Source organism: Natator depressus, chromosome 8, assembly GCF_965152275.1.
Source record: "Natator depressus isolate rNatDep1 chromosome 8, rNatDep2.hap1, whole genome shotgun sequence".
In the NCBI taxonomy this organism is placed as follows: domain Eukaryota; kingdom Metazoa; phylum Chordata; order Testudines; family Cheloniidae; genus Natator; species Natator depressus.
This window is the reverse complement of record NC_134241.1, coordinates 57,951,695-57,969,006: the sequence shown is the minus strand read 5'-3', so window position 1 is coordinate 57,969,006 and position 17,312 is coordinate 57,951,695.

Below are 17,312 nucleotides of genomic sequence, written 5' to 3'. Positions count from 1 at the left end.
GCAGAATCTGGCCCTATCAAGCCAGATGAAAATTCCCTCAGTATAGGGAGCTCTCAACTGACATAAAGAGGGTTAAGCTACTATTATGCAAAATGTCCCCAACCCTCCCACACACATGCCAGCACAGAGAACAAACTGGAGAGAAAGGGCGTGTGTCAAAGCACGATGGATACATATTTTTTCCAACAGTTCTAAACTGGCATAAAGCCTCTTTGGGACATAGACAATTGGCTTAAATTAGAGCAACCCCTGGATTGCTCTCACTAATTCTGGGACTGGGGCAGTTTGAGAATCAGCTGCTCATAACTTGCTTCCCAACCTCTAGACTGAAGCAGATCTTAAGGTGAAAGAGATGCTAGCCCTGAATGATTATGATTGGATCATCCTTCTCTCAAGGCAAACCCCTCAATGGAGATCTCTGTGGGAAGAAATATCCATCAGGAACCCTACTCAGAATTTCCCCCATATCATTCCATCAAGGGGGAAAAAGAATATATAATCTGAACAGAAACCCGAGGGTGATGTAGGAGTCCATGACCACATACACAATGACTTGTGACTCCCTGGAACCTTTACCCCAAATCACCTATCTCCTGCGTCCCTGCTAGCAGGAGTCCATTGGAACCTCACTACTAGGAACACCACCTGGCTGAAGTTGCCCCCATAAAGGCCTTTAAAGGGAGTTCCCCACTGGGTAGTGGACTCTGAAGAAATATTGTAAGACAGCTGCAGGCTTTATTGCCTTTCCTCTGAGTTCCACTAGGTTGGCAGAAAAAAAAAGGTGTATTCCCATTCTTCCAATCCACGCCTCCTTCCAGACCTTCTAGTCCCCAGTCATTCTCTCCACATAGAGCCCAGTCTATACAGAACCCATATAGTCCTGCTGAATGTTCTCAGAGATCTGTGTAAGACAGAGGTAACTTGGCCATGGGGGTGGGTGAGCCTTCCTTCTGCATATATTATATCTATTTTTTACTCCACATTTAGAAAGTAAACAGACATGGAGCCACATTCTTAGAAATGCAGCTCCCATTGACTTCACTCCTCAGAACCTTCACGGCATGATCAGAACCACTCAGAATTTGTTCCATACATATTACAAAATTAAAATACATCATAAGGATGTTATAGTCACATCAAGTGAATATAGTATGCTACTCAATAGATCAGATATATAATAGAATAACTTGGCCAAATCCTGAAATCCTTCCTTTAGGCCAGCTTCTGCACCCAATGAAGTCAATTACTAAGTTGCCATTTTTTACTCTTTTCTCAATCCCATTGGCTCCCATTTTGCTTACACAAAGATGTAGAGAAGTAGAGCTAGTTGACATCCTGCAAATTAAAAATATTTGATGAAAATTCTCCTTGCAATTTTGAAAAATCGGTGAAATTTTCATTATTTTTTTTCTGGTTTTTGAACCAGGTCTACTTAACAAAAACTGAGGAAGGACTTTGGGATTGGCCCATTGTACAGAAGTGTAAGAGTAATTAAGAGTCTCGAAATGTTGTGGTTTAAAAGTATGTCAAGATCCTTGATTTTGCAAATTCTTACATGCATGCTTAATTTTACTATCTCAAATAATTCCATGAAATCAATGAGACTTCTCATGGGCATATTAAGGGTGGTATTTGGCTCCAGAATTTTACAGGTTAGCATATGTGTCTCACCTTCTTGCATAGAATGAGACAAAAGAAATAAGAAGAAAAAATGTATTCTAAATTTAATAAAAATCTGAAGCCAGATACAACTACAAAAATGTAATTTGATGCATAGTACCATGAACCATCAGGGAAGGGGGCACTCTGCTGGTCTCTCCAGAAGATCAGCGAATAATATGTTGGTCCATGCACCTGTGGGATTTATCCTGGGATAAGAAGGTAGAAGGTCAAGGGGTCTGTTATTGGGGCCATTGGAAGAGAAGTCAGTTTTCATTGCAGAAGATGAAAAGAGAAGAATGTCATCTAGTCATGGTCTAGAAAGAGAGAAAGTATGAAATCTGACATTTTATTGACTATTTTTACACAGCCCACTTGGAAGAGAAGTCAGTTTTCATTGCAGAAGATGAAAAGAGAAGAATGTCATCTAGTCATGGTCTAGAAAGTGAGAAAGTATGAAATCTGACATTTTATTGACTATTTTTACACAGCCCACTTCTCTGAATAATCATCCACACTAACTCCTTCCTTCAACAATTATTTACCTAATCCATGCCCCACACTGGGATTTGTTGAAGCTACTTATTAAGTTACTATTTAAATAAAGGGCCTTTAAAATGTATTTAAATCCTCTCACAACCCAGGAATACTGGAAACTAAACACTCTCTACCCATTTGAAATGGTATTGAACTCTAGCCTGAAATAATCTTCCCTTTCAGGATTTGAGTAGCAGTTGATGGGCAGGAAATCTGGCTGCGCCAAAGGAACCTATCTAAACGTTGTCAATTTGAGAGTTAGGATTTGACCCCTCCTCTTCTCCCCCCTCCCCCCGCCTATTAGTTAAAAAAAAAACATGAAAAAACAATAAATTGTTACATTAAGGTGATCTCAGTTCTGGGGTGCACACAAATCTGAGGAGGCAGAGGAGTGTGAAAATGTAAAAACAACACACACTAAGAAATTAAGGGAGAAAAGTAACATTTTGCCACAGTGAATGAGAATCAGTGAGTAATCTCTAAGCCCACATCAGATTTGCAACATTTTACCTGTAGGACTAAAGGAGTTAAATCAGAAGTGTACATCAGACACCTTTCCACAGATACCACTCCTTCCCTTCACTGTTAGAAAAAAGATGTTGGTATATCTGCAGTTACTTAATAGATAAGGTGTCAATTACTGGTGCTCAAAAATATTTAGGATAGTTCCTGTGTTTTGTAAGACTCATAAAACCTGAATACTGCCAATGGCTTTTTGTGGTAGCTCTTTACATCCACTCTTAACACCCACCACACTGTCTTTAAAGGCAACCCACTGGATGCACAGTATCATGTTCAGTTTTGCCAACCTCAAATGTTCAAAAGTCACGAATCAGGCCCTCAAAATCATGGCATTAGTGCAAAAATCATGTTTTTTTTAAAAAATACAATGTATGGGCAACTTTTATTTGCCTTCTGGTTTCTGAACTTTTACAGGGCACTGAGGTCACATTTTTGAGCTTTTCTCCACAACCCTTAGGCTTGGAAACCTACTTTAAAAAAATGGAGATTCTCACATAATCTCTTGACTCCAGGAGCTGCAGCTTTAGAAAAACAACAAATATTGTGAGGGTTGGTAACTTCAGTATTAGTGAAATGAGATGCCAAGAAACCATAGATGAGCATCATACAGATGAAGTTTAGAAAAATCTTTCTTCTAGCTGCTCAGTGGAAAACCGCAGTCAGCATCCACATGCTCAAGCCATCAGTACGTACAATTTTGGCTAGAATTTGAAAGGCCCACCAGAGCTGGCCCCATATAATGACAAATATACCCTCAAGTGAGTGATTTTGAACATTCTGGTCCATTTGCTAGCATGAGGTACACACAAATGACTAGAATTGTTGCTTCAAGAAATTCTGCCTTCTGACATTTGGTTTAATGAATAACCAGCCACTTACACATGGGAATCTGAAAAGGCTCATGCAGGAGCTTTCTAAATGGAGGAGGAAAAAAAAAGGGGGGGGGGGGAATGTCACATTCACATCTATTTTGTGATTTCAGGAGCTTTATTTTTCTTTGTATAGAAAGTCCCTCCCCCGGTCCCCTTCTTCTTCCCAAGGATGAGCAAAGCTTCCAGGATTAGTTCTGAAATTAAACAAACTTCCCCTCTGTTGAAATCTTTATCCTTTAAAAAATTCAAGATCCCTTAACACTATTTTTAAAATTGCAAGACAAGATAATACTTTGCTAGTGATATTGATAATACATTTATAGCTCATCAGTTCATGATGGACATTTTTGTGTCTGCATAGTTTACTTTATTTTGACTACAGAAGTGACAAAGGGAAACAAAAACAGAACTGTCTTTCTAAACCAAATTTTCAAATCCTCTGTTTCTCATGATAAGTGCCTGGGTGACAGGATCACTTCCAGTAGAGTAATTCTCAGCTCTGACTTCTGAAGTCTTGTTGCCTTATTAATTTTGTTGAGCATGGAAAAGTACTTGAAATACTTACACACACTTTTCTCCAGAAATAAAAGAGCATGGACTTTGATTGATGTCATCTAACTATAGATACAATTTAGCCTCAGATATAAAATGCTACGCAAATGTGCTTATCCTGTTGATTTAACTCAAAAAGAGCTAACCAAAAAAGGAGGAATTTCAGGCCCATTTTGGTACTTTAATTAATCTCCAATGTCCCAATTCTTCATTGGCTTGAGTAATGGCTGCCATGTTGGCCAAAACCCAGAGGACCTTCATGCAAGGGGACTGTTGCCCCCTTACTAACATTCAGTGGGGGTGTTTTAGTTGCTAGCTCCCAGTATTAAAGGGGGAAGGGTCGATGGGGAATCAGGATCCTGAGACTGCCAGTCCCTAGAAGCAGTGGGGGCAGGCCAATGCTCCAGGTCAGCTTGAATAACAGGGCGGGCAGGCTAATCAGGGAGTCAGGAGGCCAGGGAGGTCTCGTCCTCCGTGTGAGCTGGAATTGCCTGGGTCAGACAGAATGGGACCGTGCTAAGAAGAAAGCAGGAGCCCAAGCTAAGCTGGGGAGCAGACCCTGTGCTGGGAGCAGAGCTGCAGCCCCAAAGCCAGAGAGAGCAGACTTGCCCTGAGAGGAGAGCTGCAGCAACCAGAGCCAGAGGGTCCAGAAAAGCAGTCCACGAAGCCGGTCAGTGCTGGGAGCAGAGTCACAGAAGCAGCCTGCAGAGCAGACCTGTCCTGGGAGCAGAGCTGGAGCAACCAGAGGCAGAGGGGCCAAAGAAGCAGCCCAGGGAGCTGGAGGCAGAGCAGCAGCAGTGCTGAGGCAGAGTGGAGCTGGAGATAAAACAGAGTGGAGCTGGAGCTGGGGCTGGAGCAGTCCAGGGCTGGGTGTTGTGAGCAGCTGGGGAGAGCAAGGGGGGACCCTGGGCAGTGGGCCCAGCACAGGGAGACACCTCAGCCAGGAAGCTCTGCAGGCCAGACTCGGAGGGGGACTGGTAACGGGAGCGGGGGGGACAATGCTGGAAAGAAGGACCCTGCCACCTAGAGCCTGTGGACACCACCAGAGCGAGTGTCCGACCCATAGCATCCCTGCAGCACAGCCAGAGCCTGAGAAGTAGGCCTGGGACTTACAAGGAACAGACTGTGAACTGCCCTGACATTCCAGAGACACTGTTTGTGATGTTCCCTGCCACAGAGCGGGTTGATGTGTTTCCTTTAACCTTTCCCATTTTTCCTTATTCTTTTTAAATTTAATTGTTGATTAAATAACTTGCATTTGCCAGGAAAGCCAGGAAAGTTCCCCACAATAGCGGGACTATTCCCCCGCTTACATTCACATCAAAAAGCATAAGCCATAAGCTTGATTTAAATAGCCATGGCTTCCTTGCTGCTACAGTAAGAGTCTCCTATCCTCTGTAGATCGGTTGTAGAGTGAGCGCTGTAACACACTCACTAGTGGATTATACTTGCACCTTGTGCGATCATTTATGCCAGTGTAAAGTGAGTAAAAAATACTACCATTCAACTTTACTCATAATTTGCATCTCCTCTGCAGTGGTATAAATGACTACACCACGTCATGGGCCATGGAGAATCAGGTACTGAATATTTCCCCATAAATTTAAGTTTGCAACAAGATTCCTTAAAACCCCACCTCTTAAAGGAATCCTTCATACTTGATCATCAACAATCCCCACATTTGCCCTTACTGAAATTTAGCCACTGACCTGTGTAATATTTACTTACTTTTCTTAAATTATAATCTGTTTGGGGCTTGGAATAAATCTTCTGTATCACCCTGATATGACAAATAGTTTTTGAATATGCTTAATTTTAGTCATATGAATAATTCCATTTGTGATCTGTAGGACTAAAAGTTATGCAAACTTTTAAAAGTTTGCATATATTAGTGCCACTGTTTGCAAGGCACTATAAATGTATAGTTATATCACTTTATTTATAGGAATAGCAGATAGGGCACCGATACTGGAAGTAAAAGAGAATTTAAAGCAGTTTTCTCAAAACTACTGATTAATCTGTCCTCATTTCCTGTGGCACAGGTTAAGGACATATGGAGAGAAAGTAGTCAGATCCGTAATGGTAGGATTGGGGCTCAGAGTAACTTTCAGACCATTTGTCCAGGGAATGCCATTTGAATAGTATGCCTCATGGAAAGGACTTTTGGCCTTGGAAAGATGGTACAAATTGCACCACTTAGAGAGGAATGAACTGCTAAAAGGAATTAACAGGGCCCTTGGAATAGATTATACAACAAGAACTCCTGATGGGGGAAAGATATACTTTGAGTGATACTACTGAAAAGAAAGACAGCTAGATGTCATTGTGGACAGATCTGTTCAACGTGCAGCATAAATGAACTAGTGACTGAGAAACTAATTTAAGAAGGTATTAGAGATAATACTGACTGTCATAATGCCATTATATAAAATCATGATACTTCTCCTGCACCTTGGATACAACCCTGATTTTATTATTTACTTCATCACAAACATATACTAGAATGAAAAAGCTCCAGAGAAAAAGTGCAGCTTAGGTGGCATGAGCAATAAGAAGCTTTGATATGAAAAGAAACTAAAGAGAAAGTAGATGGCTTTTTCAAAAGCCTAGTGTTGGCCCAACTTTCCTCCCACCCCCACTAACATGAATGGTGAAACCCCCACTGACTTCAATGGAAGCAGCATTAGGTGAATGTGGAATGCTTTTCAATATCCCACCTCATGACAATTTAGAGACTAATCCAGCAAACATTTGTGAATAATTTTACGCATATGAAGAGTTCCAATGAGAAGCACTGATGCCACTGAATTCACAAAATTAATAAGGCTGTGTGATTGGTGCCGGTGTCCCTGCACATTGATACAATTTTAGAATGGGGCCTTAATGATCATGAAACATTGAGGTCTTGGTCCTCTGAATCCTCAGTTGGTACTCCTTCTCCCCACAGCCCTCCTCCCATCTTTCCAGTTAACGTCGCACATTCCATTATTATCCTTTCAAAACATCTCTCTTGAATGAACAGATGTTTTTATTTCAGTCTTAAAGCTGTACCTTTTTCTGTCCCAGGCTTTACCTTTCTTGTAAACTCATAATGAGTGAATTCCTTTTTTATAGATCACTTGTTTCTAGGCCCCTTTCGAAGCTTACGTGAAAACTAAAATATTAGAAACAAAAAAAGCAACAGACAAAAAGCCTCCTTTTTTACAGGCCACAGAACAGTGATAAGATGGTAGTGGCTCTTGGTCATTCATTACTGACCTGGTTTTATTTTTGAACTAATGATCTAGAGGTAAAAGGTTCCATATCTCCTTACTAAATAGCATTTCCCTTTCCCATCTACTTGACCCCAATATTTCTTTTTTTAGAACACTTTACATGTTAATGCAGGAAACGAAGAATGTGCAAGAGTACAGTTCCAAAGTTTTAGTTTTGGAGGTGGTGCAATATATGATGGCAAAAAAGAGGAAAATGTTGGGGTTTCCATGTATCAATAGGGTCTATTTGCCTATAATCTCTCATGGAGCAGGAATGTTGCTAAAGCGAGATATCCTGCTAGTTCAGTGCAGGATGTCCCCGTGGACTGGGCACTAAGCTGGGATTCAGAAGACCAGAGTACTTTCCCCAGCTCTGCAATGAACTCTGTCTGTGATACTGGACAACTCATTTAACTTCCTTGTGCGTCCCATCTGTGAAATGGAGCTAAAAATGCTAACCAGTATTTGTAAAGTACTTTGAGATAAATTCTGCCACCCTTACTCACACTGAGAATGTATTATCTTAGGTGTACAAAAAGTACCATTTATTTCAATAGAAGTGCTCAGGGAGTAAGGTACTACTCATCATGAAAAAGGGTTACAGAATTTGACAGAAATCTATGAATGAAAACCTCTACATAAAGTATTATTCTACCTGATACTGTTTCTTTCTCTTTAATCACTCATTCTCATTATCTTTTTTACTCTTTCTTGCCCCATAGCACCAGTAAACATTTCCAAAAAATATATATCTGGTATCTGTACCAAGCTTTGGCAGGTATTTTCTAGTGCTTAGCAACTTGGGTGGCAGACCTATTGCACACCTGTCCATAGCTGAACTACTCCACTGCTATTACATATTACAATAAAATATGTTCGATTCCATTGTCATTTGCCCAAGTGTTATTTTTCAAGAAATGATCCTGTGTTGTTTGAGAATACAAGACATCATGCTGAGTTCTCTTGAGAGCTGCATGCAATTCAAATTAAAACAAAATATTTCCAAAGGATCTTGTATTTAAACCTCATTGGTACTCAAGGACCACTAAGAATTGGCCCATATACTTCTGTTCCCATGTAAACTATGCTTTTCTCTCAAATAGTAGGAGTGAATTAGAAGAGGTGGGGAAATACAGACTCTTTGCTACTCACACAAGATAAAATCCATATTTTTGTTATGTTTTGTTTAGTCTAGTGCTCTGTATGGATTTTCTGAGAACAGGGTCCTTCAGGTGGAACTGCTGCTGTTCTACAAACAAGGCAGTTCAAGGATGCTATTGCTAATGTGCTATTCAAAAAGCATAAGGGTGCTCATCTCCCTTTCTATATTTTATAATTATTCACTGTTATACAACAACTTTTTTTTTAAATGTAGCACTTAGCATGGAAAAATAAAATTGATGGCAGGCAAATATTTGTCAGGAGATAATTAATTCAGGGAGGCACACTCTACAACTCATTAAAGTGCAACAGATTGATCACATCTGTTTATCACTGAAGTATATATCCCCAAAGCAGTATTAGTGGGTTTTTTATCCTTTTTCTCCAATCAGGCACTGCAGAATTTTAAAAAGACCCTGAAAAATAAATACGTCCAATACAAATTAGGAGTGAGAAGATTAAAATTCCAAGGTGTTTTGTTCATAAATTGGATACAGTTTTCTTCCCTGATAAAATTAGGAATGGGTGAGTGGTAGGATGACTCTTACTACTCAGTTAAATGACTTAATGAGGACTACCAATAAATCAAGACGATAGTAAATACAAGGCACAATTTAGTTGACAAAAAATAAATAACTACAAATAAAATCAGACTATGGGGGAGGGGGGCGGGGGGAAGGAGGTCAGGCAGGCTAGTCTCCAATATCTAAGCTTCTCCAAGGCCCAATCCAAAGTCTACTGAATTTAGTGGAAAGACTCCCACTTACTTGTATGGGCTTTGAACCAGACACACTATGGTACCCCTATAGGTTCCCCTCTTGGGCTCACGGCCTAATTATGGCAAACTGAGAACCATCTAGTCCACTGGTTCTCAAATGATTACACGTTGTGTAACCTGGGCCGCAGGGGCCGAGTGGCAGGGCAGTGGCAGCCCCAACCCCAACCCTCGCTGTGTGGGGCAGCCGGCTGCCCACCCCAGACCACGTGGGGCCAGCTGGCTGCCCCAGACCCTGCTATGCAGAGCGGCCAGCTGCCTTGGACCTCGACCCCGTAGCTCACAGGGCAGGCCGGCAGCCATGATCCCGGACTCTGCCCCAGCGGTGCAGCCCGGCCAGACCCTTCCATGCTGGGCAGCAGGGCAGCTCAGACCCTTCCGAGCCAGGCAGCTGGGAAGCTGGCAGACCCCAGACATGCGGGCCAGCCTTTAGCACACAGCTGAGCTGGGCCGTAGCTGTGTGCTAATTGGGCCGCATGTGGCCCATGGGCCGTGCGCTCAGAACCGCTGATCTAGAAAGTATGGCAGCTAGCAAAAGTGTTTGGTTTGAGGTGAGGAAAGGGACGGTTACCATATTCGGTAATACAGAATGCCACAGGAAGATTCCAAAGGAGCAAGGAACAGGTGTAGGTGAGCAGCAGTTGGTTGAGGCAATATACTCAAAGAACTTCAGTAACAGGTAAGTTTCTCTTCCTTGATAATTGCCTCAGAAGATTCTCACTCCTGGGAGACCAATTACCAGTAAAAAGCTGTACAAGGAAACTGAAGAGTACCTAACTAAATAAAGATTGTTCTGCTACCATGACCATCAGTTCTTGCTTCTAAATCAAAGCAGTAGTACTGAATAAAGGTGTGTGTTGAGAAATGTCTCCTTTTTTGAAAACTGACCACATGAAGCTCAAGTCTACGATAAACTGGTTTAGACATAGTAAAAAGCTTTTGCACAGATCTTGTGAAGTAAATTATAGGTAGCCTCAGTATAGTTCATAGGAGACTGCCTAACTTATAAAAAGAAAAACACATAGGTTCATGTACTGTGCACTGGACTCCATGTTTCTAAAACTAAACCATCTCTTTATTAAGAGAAAGATTTACAGAGATGCTGCAACTACAGTAGCATTCAAGGCATGTATAGACAGACTGATTTCCTGGTGCCCCTTCCAAAGCGTTCCTCACTGCAAACTCTTCTCCTTCCTCCATGTTAAATGCCTATTGCTTGCTACATCTTTTTTGTTTTTAATTTTGTTGTTTTTGCATCTTTAGTGCAAGTGTTTACTGGCTTGCTGAGGCCAATGGTTACTAGTAGATAGCCTACTGTAAGAAATGGCCTTTACCACCAGCCTGTTGTGGCCTGATAGACCTCATATTTCTTCAGGTATGCTGAACTTTGAACCAGTCTCTCACTTCTTGTTTGTGTTATTGCTCTTGGTGGGAGACTACTTTCCACTACTTCCATGCTTGTGCAAGGTTTTGTGGGTGGAAACCCAGCATTCCGAGTGGTCTGAGCCACTCCATGCTTCCTTCCAGTTCCATGCAGGCAGCTACACACACACTTGCAACTGGCAGTCTCAGCAGATACGCTGAGGCAGAGATGACCCATACCTGCCTATAGTGGAGAGGCAGAGTGATGAGAGTGGCTTCAGCAGATGTTTACGGAGCATGGTCCGTACAAGCCAAGCAGCAATGCGGGGGGGGGGGGAAGGGAACATGACCCCGATGTGCCTCCCCCAATGTTGTATCTGAGCTGAGGACTGAGTGTGCATAGTGAGTGAACTACCTACTCATTCCTAAAGATGGTCCCTCCAGGTTAGAATTAAGGCACACTGATAGAACACTGTGGAGAAGTTTGCTCTGCCATTACTCATGCCATATCTGTTTTGTTAATAGCAGGCTTCATTCTCTAGGATTGTCAATTTGACATCATTCACAGGCATTAAATTAACAGCATGTATAGATAGTATAGGGATAAGAAGAATCTTGTCTCAAAGGGATAACAAACAGTAACATTTCATTTTTGAAACATTAATGAACAGATGCCATTCTTATTGACTGAATTTCACATTCAGATAAGTAATGGATAGTTCTAATGACAACTACAAAATGCCTATGTTTAAGGTAAAATGGTACTTTTCAGAAATATTAAATTGTGCTTTTGTCTGTATAAATATGGTGGTTTTCTATAAACTTAGATATTCTGTTATTACCACTAGCCCTATTTGTTTTTATCTAAAACCATACTTTTAAAAAGAATTTTTTTGTTTTTGTTTTTTTAAAATGAAAGAAAAAAACCTTCTGATGAACAGGTGACAAAACTTGGTAAATACTTCCTTCCTAAACCACTATTTTAGCAAAAAAAAGTATTTTTTGTAGGTTGCCTTTAAAGTATCACAGAATACTTCACAATTCATTACAGTCTATATAAATACACTCTGCAGGTGAATATCATGCAGGTGCCATTTATTTAACAGGGGACATCTTATTTGGGATGGAGGGAGGGATAGCTCAGTGGTTTGAGCATTGGCCTGCTAAACCCAGGGTTGTCAGTTCAATCCTTGAGGGGGTCATTTAGGGATCTGGGGCAAATATTGGGGATTGGTCCTGCTTTGAGCAGAGGGTTGGACAAGATGACCTCCTGAGGTCCATTCCAACCCTGATATTCTATGATTCTGTTGTCTCCAGTCACCTTATTAAGTTGATTCAAGTGAAAATTAATGCCAATGCTGATCACTGAGGCTAAAAGGACAAATCCAAACTACAACAATACTCTCTTTAAAACTCCCCCCTTCCATTGTTAACCCTCTAATCAGAGTATTAACTCCTGCCACCTATGCTTCACAGGGTAGCCAACCCTCCAGGATTGTCCTGGAGTCTCCAGGAATTAAAACTTAATCTTTAATTAAAGGTAACGTCATATGATGAAACCTCCAGGAAGTCATCCAAGCAAAATTGGCAACACTAATGCTCCAGTCATGATTTTCTGCTCTGAAGGAGAAATGTAAATCACTACCAGCTAAGTCCTAAACTGCACATACATGAAAAACAGGCTTAAGATGCACACACCTAAACAGGGATGTGTAATTCTGGACTTAAGTTTCAAGTCCCTATCTTCCAGATCATGCCCATAATGTCTCCTCAATTGCATGTGGACAACTTTAAATGCATACACACTTCAAATTGCGCTATCTGAAAATTATATGCATTTCTGTGTTTGGTTTTACACCAGCAGATGCGCACATACAGTCACCCCCACCCATTTGCACGTGCACAAGTCTTTAGACATCTGGCCAAACAGCAACAATAACTCAGATTAAGACCTGGTCTACAGTACGCGGTTGTTTCGGAATTAGCCGAGTTACCTCAAAATAAAACTGGTTCCATCCACACGACCAAACCAGTTTTTTTCGATTTAAAGGGCTCTTTACTCCAATTTCTGTACTCCACCTCGGCAAGTGGAGTAGCACTAAAATCGAGATCGCAGTTCCAGGTTACAGGTACTGTGGACGCAATTCAATGATATTGGCCTCCAGGAGCTATCCCAGAATGCTCCCTTGTGACCACTCTGGACAACACTCTGAACTCCGATACACTAGCCAGGTGGGCTGTAAAAGCCCCGGGAACTTTTGAATTTCCTGTTTGGTCACCATCAGCACAGGTGACCATCAGCATAGTACACCATCACAGGCGACCATGCAGAGTCCACCCTCACAAGAGACCACACAGTCCTGGATTCGCAGATGAGCTCCAGCATGGTCTGAACGGGAGGTACTGGATCTCATTGCATGCTGGGGAGACGAATCTGTTATGGCAGAACTACTTTCCACAAAAAGAAACACAAATATGTATGCTAAAGTCTCCAGGGCCATGACGGAAAGAGGCTACTCCAGGGATACAGAACAGTGTTGTACAAAAATCAAGGAGCTCAGGCAAGCGTACCAAAAAGCCAGAGAGGTGAACGGGTGCTTTGGGTCGCAGCTGCATACATGCCGCTTGTACCGTGAGCTGCATGCAATTATGGGGGGTGACGCCACCACTACCCCACCACTGTCCGTGGGCACCTGCAAGGGGGGAGTAGCACGGAGCGAGGAGGATGAGTTTTTGGAGGACGAAGAAGAAGAGGAGGAGGACAGTGCACAGGAGGCAAGTGGGGAATCTGTTTCTCCCCTTAGCCAGGAACTATTCTTAACGCTGGAGCCAATAGCCTCCTCCTACTCCCAAAGCATGCTCCTGGACCATGACCCTGGAGAAGGCACTTCTGGTGAGTGAGAGCTTGATCGGAGCCACGTGGTGGGGGGTGGGGGGAAACCCAGCTGTGCTGGGCTCTTCGCGTTTAGTTTAAAGGGCTCATCCCTTCTCAGAGCCTCATCGGAGCCACGCTGGGCTGTTTGTGTTTAGTTTAAAGGGCTCATCCCTGCTCAGAGCCTCATTGGAGCCCCGCGGTGTGTGTTGGGGGGTGGGGGGGTGGGGGAGGGAAGGGTGTTGTGTGAAGTGATCATCCCAGAGAGCCTGCAAGCTGCCTGCAAGCTGAATTCTGTTGCCTGGCTGCTGCCTGCAAGCTGAATTCTGTTGCCTGGCAGCATGTGATGGCTTACTCACACCAAAATGGCAGGCACTTCAGTATAGGAGCCAAAATGAGACCTTGTACAGAAAGAATATGTGCTGTGTACTATGAATTGCCTCTTTCACTGAGAAACAGTGTCCCCTTTGTTCTCTAAAATGTATCTTTTAAAATACTACCCTCCCTTTTTCTCCTCCTGCAGCAGGTGCAACTGTTTCAATGCGGCTCCTATCTACTCCGTCCCAGAGGCTGGTCCAGATTAGAAGTAGGAAAAAATGAACTCAGGATGACATGTTTGCTGAGCTCATGCAGTCCTGCCGCACTGATAGGGCCCAGGTGAATGTGTGGAGGCAAACAATTGCAGAGTTGTGTAAAGCGTTACATGAATACGAAGAGAGAAGGGACGCACGCGATGAGAGCAGGCAGGATGCTATGGTCAAGCTCATGGGGGAGCAAACTGACATGCTCCGCTGTATGGTGGATCTAATGCAGGAAAAGCAGCAGTATCACATACTGCCGCTGCAGCCCCTGAATAACCACCCTCCCTCCTCCCCAAGTTCCATAGCCTCCTCACCCAGACACCCAAGAACATGGGGGTGGGGGGGTGGAGGCTACGGGGACCCACACAGTCAACCCCAGAGGACTGCACAAGCAGCAGAAAGCTGGAAGATCCTAAATTTTTATTTGGTTTCTGGACTTGTCCTTCCCTCCTCCTCCACCCCCCTAACCCAACCCCCTCATCTAGCTTCTGATTTCTCTCAATGTTTTGTGCAACAAATAATAAAGAACAGTTTTTAAACAATTGTGACTTTATTTCCTTTAATATATATATACATATATATATATATATATATATATATATAGGGCGGGTAACTTTAACAGAAACAAACACAACTCTCACACCGTACCCTGGCCAGTCATGAAACTGGCTTTCAAAGCTTCTCTGATGTACAGCGCGCCCTACTGTGCTCTTCTAATCGCCCTGTTGTCTGGCTGTGTGAAACTGGCCGCCAGGCGAGTTGCCTCAACCTCCCACCCCACCATAAACGTCCCCCCCTTACTCTCACAGATATTGTGGAGCACACAACAAGCAGCAATTACAACTGGAATATTGGTTGTGCTGAGATCTAACCGAGTCATTAAACTGCGCCAGCGCGCTTTCAAATGTTCAAACGCACATTCTACAACCATTCTTCACTTGCTCAGCCTATAGTTGAACTACTGTCCAGGGTGCCTGTGTACGGCTTCATGAGCCATGGCATTAAGGGGTAGGCTGGGTCCCTGAGGATAACTATAGGCATTTCAACATCCCCAACAGTAATTTTCTGGTCTGGGAAGTAAGTTCCTTCCTGCAGCTGTTCAAACAGACCAGAGTTCCTGAAGATGCAAGCGTCATGCACCTTTCCCGGCCATCCCACGTTGATGTTGGTGAAACGTCTCTTGTGATCCGCAAGTGCTTGTAGCACCATGGAAAAGTACTCCTTGCGGTTTATGTACTGGCCGCCCTGGTGTTCTGGGGCCAAGATAGGGATATGCGTTCCGTCTATCACCCCGCCGCAGTTAGGGAACCCCAGCGCATTAAAGCCATCCACAATGGTCTGCACATTTCCCAAAGTCACTACCCTTGATAGCAGCTGGTCAATGATTGCGTTGGCTACTTGCAGCACAGCAACCCCCACAGTAGATTTCCCTACTTCAAACTGATTCCCGACTGACCGGTAGCTGTCAGGCGTTGCAAGCTTCCACAGGGCTATGGCCACTTGCTTCTCAACTGTGAGGGCTGCTCTCATTTTGGTGTCTTTGCACTTCAGGGCAGGGGACAGTAAGTCACAAAGTTCCATGAAAGTGGCCCTACGCATACGAAAGTTTCGCAGCCACTGGGAATCATCCCAGACCTGCAACACTATGGGGTCCCACCAGTCTGTGCTTGTTTCCCGGGCCCAGAATCAGCGTTCCACAGCATGAACCTGGCCCAAGAGCACCATGATCTCCCAATTGCCACATGCCGTGCTTCTAAGAACGTCTGTGTCCATGTCCTCATCAGTATAGTAATCGCGCTGTCGTCGCTTCCTCGCCCAGTTTTGCAGGTACTGCACATTCTGCTGGATAATGCTTGAGGTATTTACAATGGTCAAAACTGCAGTGGAGATCTGATCGGGCTCCATGGCTATGGCACCTGCACGGGTAATCCTGGAAAAAGGGCGCAAAATGTAGGAGAGCAGATTGGCAGCAGAAGCTGTGCTGTTTGGTTCATGGTAGCCAAACAACGGCTGAAAATGGTTGTCTTCTGTGGCTTTCACGGAGATGGGAGCCCAGAACAGACAACATGGAGAAGCTCAGAAGCATGGCAATAGCGGGAGAGCAGAGTTGGCAGCGGAAGCTGTGCTGCTCGGTTCATGATGGCCGAGCACAGTTGAGTTGGAGAGGTGGATTCATAGTAGCAGGAGAGCAGCGGTGCACCATCTGCTGAAAGCAGTATGGCGCCTGCACGCCAAAAAGGCGCGAAACGATTGTCTGCCATAGCTTTCTGACGACACACACCCAGAAACACCCACGAGAATGTTTTTGCTCCATCATGCACTGGGAGCTTAACCCAGAATTCCAATGGGGGGCAGGGACTGCGGGAACTGTGGGATAGCTACTCAGAGTGCACCGCTCCGACATTCGATGCTAGCCTTGGTACTGTGGACGCAATCTGCCGAAGTCACGTGCTTTAGTGGAGACACAGAAGACCGAATGTATAAAATAGCTTCTGAAAATTCGAATAGAATAATTTCAAAATAATTTCGTACTGTAGACGTACCCTAAGTGTCCTATTTCCTAAGCTAACTCCACATTATTCACAGCTCCCTTTTCAGGTTTCACCTTGCTTCTTCTTTCCACTTTCTACTATACCAGTAATTAAATCCTTCCAAAGTGCAAAAGACTCCTAGCCAACAGCTCAGATATGGTGCAGTAACATTCCTGTTGCTGTGGCATTCTATAGTAGAGGATACAACCATTCCAGAACAAGCTCTAGTATCTATAGTTATTAGGGAGAGTAGAGTAAGTCGAAGCATGGAGTGGTCTCTCTCTTTCTTTTTTTTTTTAAAGCTATATTATTCCTCAGTTATGATTTAAACAATGGTGCTCAACTTTTTTTCATATCATGATTCTCGTATTACATTGTGGGAGGGGGAATAAAAATGAAAAACAGATTTTCCCTCCCACGCAAAAATGAATAAGGGGGATGAGGTACATCTTTTATCGGACTGACTTCTGTTGGTGAGATAGACAAACTTTAAAGCTTAGGCAGAGCTCTTCTTCAGATTTGGGAAAGGTACTCAGAGTGTCACAGTTAAATACATCATGGAACAGATTACTATGCTAAACAGTTTACTTATGCTAATCAGTTAACACATACTTCAAGGAATCCTTCAAGGTGA